This window comes from Orycteropus afer, unplaced genomic scaffold (genome assembly GCF_000298275.1).
Source record: "Orycteropus afer afer isolate SDZICR_OR568_19922 unplaced genomic scaffold, OryAfe1.0 scaffold00005, whole genome shotgun sequence".
Taxonomy (NCBI): domain Eukaryota; kingdom Metazoa; phylum Chordata; class Mammalia; order Tubulidentata; family Orycteropodidae; genus Orycteropus; species Orycteropus afer.
Window position 1 is genome coordinate 4,338,104 of NW_006921592.1, and position 5,597 is coordinate 4,343,700.

The window sequence follows — 5,597 nt, forward strand, 5'->3', positions numbered from 1 at the left end:
TATCAATCCTAGCCCCATACTTGTAGATGTAATCTCATTTGAGAATAAGGTTTTTGTTCTTTATGTTTATGATGTCATATTTGTGTAGGGTGTGTCTTAAACGAATCACTTTTGAGATATAAAAAGAGCAAATTAGGAAAAGAAGCAAGGAAGAACAAATGGAGAAAGATTGATGCCATGTGGAAACCAGCAAGGGACCAAGGAAGAGAAGTAGAAAGAGCCACGGATTTTTCAGAGACAGAAAGCCTTTCCCTGGAGCTGGTGCCCTAGCCTCCTAAACTGTGAGAAAATAAATTTTCTGTTTGTTAAAGCCATCCACTTGTGGGATTTCTGTTATAATAGCCCTAAGAAATTAAGACAAGTCATAAATCATAGGTTTTTAGTGCTGAGGGCATCTTCACAGGTCATCTATGTTGAACTTCCTCATTTTGTAAATGATTGCACTGAGAATCAATGAGACAATGTGACTTCATGGATGTAAACACATCCTTAAATGAAAGAGGAAAGGCAGCTGATATAAGTGGAGGGGTACAAAGATGAGCTACAGAGACTGTAATATTCTCCCTGTGTTTGGACTAAAGGAGAAGGTACTTCTTAGCTTATAATGTATTGGCTTCTCTTGTGACCTCTGTCTCAGCCCCCAGGTGCATCTGATCCAAGCCTGGACCACCCCCATCTGCCTTGATGATATACTGACAGCTGCCTTGTCCCCCACCCTTTGTTCTCACTCTTTTAAATCCAAAGGGGAGAATCTCCACTGATAACATTTGAAATCAACTCATGAAAAATTCCATAACAAGTGTACTTGACTGTTTGATCTCTAGTCTCCCCCACACATTTGCCCTTTATACCCTGAGAGCCCTAAGCTTCATTTCCTTGGAGCAGATTGTAATTTCAATTGAAAGGAAATAACTGTGTAGCCTTCAAGCTGAGCTCAATTCTAATAAAGCCCAAGAAAAGCTCAATCCTGGGCTTCTGTGGCACTCAGTCACTGACTTGAGAAGTGAAAGATGTCTTTTCCAGCACAGCTTTGTGGATATGGATTCTGGAAAATATCAAACTTAGGCTCAAATTCTACCTATTTATTAGCTGTGTGATCTTGGCAAGCTTCACAAACTCTAGACTCAGTTTTGCTTTTATAAAATAGGAAAACTAATTAATGCCTCTCCCAAATTGTTCATTTATTCATTAAATATTTGTTGAGCCCCTCATGTGTGCCAAAAGTTTATAATCCATTGAGGAAGATGATCATGAATCAAATTTGTTGTAGATTGCCCAACCTTCCTTTCGAGGAGTGGCTGGTGGGTTTGAACCACCAGCCTTCTGGTTAGCAGTCAAGTGCTTTAGGCACTAATGAATCAAATAATCACCAAATAAATGTAAATTTGTAACTGTGATAAAAAGCCACAAAAGAGATGTTTATGAAAATGTGTATAATAGATAAAAGGACTATGTAAGTCATTGCCCAAGACGGCATTTTGAGAGTGGAAGGGGGACTGTTAATGGTGGTATAAATCAGCACTTCCTGGACAAATTGGAACATGTGGTTCCCCCAACTTTCCAGCTATGATAGGGAATGTTGGGGAAGGCTTCCCTATAGAGGGGACGAAGGAGCTGAGATCTACAGGATGTGTGAAGATTACTAGGCTAAAGGGGAAGACAGAGTGGTTTAAGCTGAGTTCAGTTTGTGCAAAACACTATGGCAGTAAGAGACCCAAAGTCTGCAAAGGACTGAAGGAAGGCCAGTGTGCTAGAGACTGCAGGGATGCGTGGTTTGAGATGGGATTCTAGAGGTAGGGGCCATATCAAATTCTCTGCCTTGTAGGTGTTAAGGAATGTGGACTTTATCCTGGCTCCTTTTAAGTAGAGAAAATGCAAGACTAGATTTGCATTTTAAAAAGATTAGTCTGGCTGCAGGGTAGAATGGATTAGCGTTGAGTTGCAGTTCTCAGAGTTAGCTGTCCAAGGGAAGCTTTTGAACAATGCTAAAGCCAGGACCCCACCCCCAGAGATTCTGATTTAATTGGTTTACGGTGAATCCCAGTAGATTATAATGTGTTCCAAGGTTGAAATTCTTGCTAGCAGGAGGCCTTAGTTGAAAGCCTCAGTGTGATGTGTGGGAGAGAGCAATTAGAAGACTATTGCAGTAGCCCAGATAAGAAATGATAGAATAGATTTGTGGCAGCAGGCCTAAGGCAGTGGATCTTAAACTGTAGAGACACACTTGAAAGTGATACACTTTATTTCTGCTCATCACCCAGTGCTGGAATACCCTGGAGGGCTTGTTAAAACACAGTCTTGGGTCCCACTCCCTGAGTTTTTGATTCAGTGCTGTTTAGGATGGGGCCTAAAAAGGTGCATGTCTAATAAGGTCCCTGAGAGACACTGGTAGTTCAGTGGTAGAATTATCACTTTCCTTATGGGAGACCTTTGTTGGACTTCCAGCCAATTCACGTCACGTGCAACCAACAGTCATCTGTCAGTTGCACATGGGGTCGGGGTGGGGAGGGTTGTGTCACCAAGAGTCAAGGCTGCTCCATAGTAGCAAACAACAAAGTTCCCTGGAGATGTTAACGCTGCTAGTCTGGAGACCACACTTGAAGAATCATTGATCTACAGAACAAATCTCAGATTTGGTGGATAAAATCAACTAGATATGGTGATAGATTGTCTGTGGGGCTGAAGGTGAAGGAAGAGTGGGGGACTCTTTCAGTTTTATGCTTTTTGCAACTGAATGTATGGGTGCTGCCATTCACTGATGTCCATCGGACAACTTATCAGACCAGAGAAGATCGTGAATTCAGTTCAGTGTTGGACGTGTATTTGAAGTGCTTTTGAAACAAAGAATCTGACATCTCCATGTATTACATATATGCAACGTAGAAGGGACATCAATTAAGGGTATAAGTTTTGTAATTATCATATAGATGGTTACTGAAGCCAGGGACTTGTCAATGGGATCACTCAGCCTCTTCTTTTCTTTTTGCTCTTATCCTGAATTCCAGAACTCTGGCTACTCTTTTTCCTGGTCCTTCTAAAGGGGCGTAACGTCTAAGGCATTTGACTGCTAACCAGAATGCTGGTGGTTCAAATCCACCAGCCACTCCTTGGAAGGAAAGTGGGGCAATCTACTTCCACAGTAACACCGCCTTAAAAACCCAGGGAGGGGTCGTTACGAGTCGCATCCCACTCCTCAGCAGTGGGTTTTTCTAAAGTGCCATAATGTTTTCTGCTTCATAATCCTACTAGCTTTTCCTTCTGCTTTGAAAGCTGTCTCCCTTACCCCCTTGGAGTTCTGGTGGTGCAGTGCTTAAAGCATTTGGCTGCTAACCAAAAAGTCAGTTGTTCAAACCCACCTGCCATTCATTGGCAGAAAGGTGAGGCAGTTTACTTCCATAATTATTGACAGCCTTGGAAAGCCTATGATGCAGTTGTACTTTGTTCCAAAGGGTCAGTATGAGACAGAATCAACGCAGAAGCAGTGGGTTTGGTTTTGGTTTTTACTCTTTGAATTCTACCCCTCAGGCATGGTCATGTGCCTGCTTGGCAGCCAGGCACCTTTGTCTCCTACTGTAGTACATATATGTATTTATTTGTGTAATTATTTGTTAAATGACCATCTAAGTCACTTAGAGTCTAAGGCTTAGCGGGACTGGAGACAACAGGCTATTTTGTATACCATTGCATCCCTAGGGTTTAGCTCAATGTCTTATACTTAACAAACTCTCAGTCAGCTGTTGAATGCCCAGTGAGTCAGTTACTGAGAAGGTAGTTGTTAGTTAGCATAGTGGGAGTTTCTCAGGAAGCTGGAGAAGCAGTTATTTTTTTTTGAGACAGTTGGTGTTTAATCAGTACTGTTTTGTAGGGTTGTGAATACATGAACCAGCAAATGCGCCATCTGGTGGAAGCAATTGATATGACAACTATTATCTCACAGATTTGGCTCAGACAATGGTGCTCTGGGGGGAAAAAAACTGATTTTTAACTTAAAAACACGAATAAAATTTTTTAAAGGGAAGATAGACTCTCCTTTTAAGATAGTTGGTAAAACTGAACATGTATTGGAAATGGTGTTCAGTTTTCAAAGAAGGAGACAATCAAATCATTTTAATTAAGCAGGATTTATTGAAAGGGCGCATGTGGAAATAAGGAAGTCAGCGATCTACATCCAAAGCTAGGGTCACAGAGAACAGGAACAGGCATATGGCTGGGCTTCTCAGACACTGATTTGTACTTTGAAACTAACTGGCCTGTGAGGATGGTACTTATCCCCAGATGGTTGTCTTGTGACCTCTTTGGAGGTAGGGGCTTGTTACTTTCTTCCTTGTGACCTCAGTTACTTTCTCCTCTGATGCATCACCAGGACAGGGTCCCTCCTAAAGAAGCCTATAGTGTGACTAAAATGGTGCCGGCAGAGGCTGGGCCTCAACAATATGACCCTCTGGGGAGTGAGGGTCAAACAAACTCTCAGTCAGCTGTTGTAGTCATAATTTTTCTTTGTTTCTAATTTCTAAGATGTTGTTGTATTGTGCTGTCAAGTCAATTCTGGCTCACAGTGACCCTACATGGCAGAGTAGAACTACTGCACAGGGTTCCTAAGCTTTAATCTTAACAGGAGCGGATTCTCAGGTCTTTTCTTGTGATAAGTTGCTAGTGTGCTCTTTAGGTGAGCATCCAAGCTAACCATTGTGCCACCAGGGCCCCTCCAATTTTTATCATAATGGGACAAGAAATGCCTCACAATCCCTACTATACCTGAGCCCATTCTGCAGTTTTATAGCCAAACGAATTGATTTCTTCAGTCACTTCTCTGTATATGACATCTCTATGGGACAGAACTTTTGTATGCTGCTATTTCATAAACCACTGCCCAGCCTATATATTGGTTGTTCAAAGGGCCAGTGTCCTCTCTTATTCTAGTCAGATTTAGTCATCGTGAAGATTATATAATATAGAATATAATCATTGTTTCAGTTAAAGTGGTTTCTGTTATAAATGAAAGAAATCCCAATTCAAACTGGCTTAGGTAATAAGGAAATTAATTTCTTTTTAAACTGGTCAGTCTACCATCAGGATGCCTTCACATGAAAGTTGATCCAGTTACTCAGTGATGTCAAGAACCCTGTTTGTTTATTTCACTCTGCTATTCACCATGTTGACTTCATCCTAAAGTTGTTGACCTTTGTATGATAGGTTTTGTATCAGTTCAGGATAAACTAGATTATGTTATAGTAACCAGTAACCCTCAAATTTTATGGCTTGAAAAACAAAAGATCCATTTCTTGCTCAAAATGAAACTGGGACCTATAATCTGATCACATATCCGGAGAGAGGTGCTGGAAAAAATTGATGACCAGAACTAATGATTACTTGCTTTCTTGTCTAGGGAGAAAGAAACACCATTTCTCAAAACCATTGGTCAAAAGCCATGCACTGCAATCAAATTTGTCCACTCCTTCATGACTGGTCTAGACTAAGTTTACCTTAACCAATTATTGATGGTAAGAAAAATAATTTGCTGTAACTGGTTTAGAACAGATTAATGAGGACCTTTCCCTATATCAGGAGGTATGGTAATCTCATCTGTAATCTGTGAC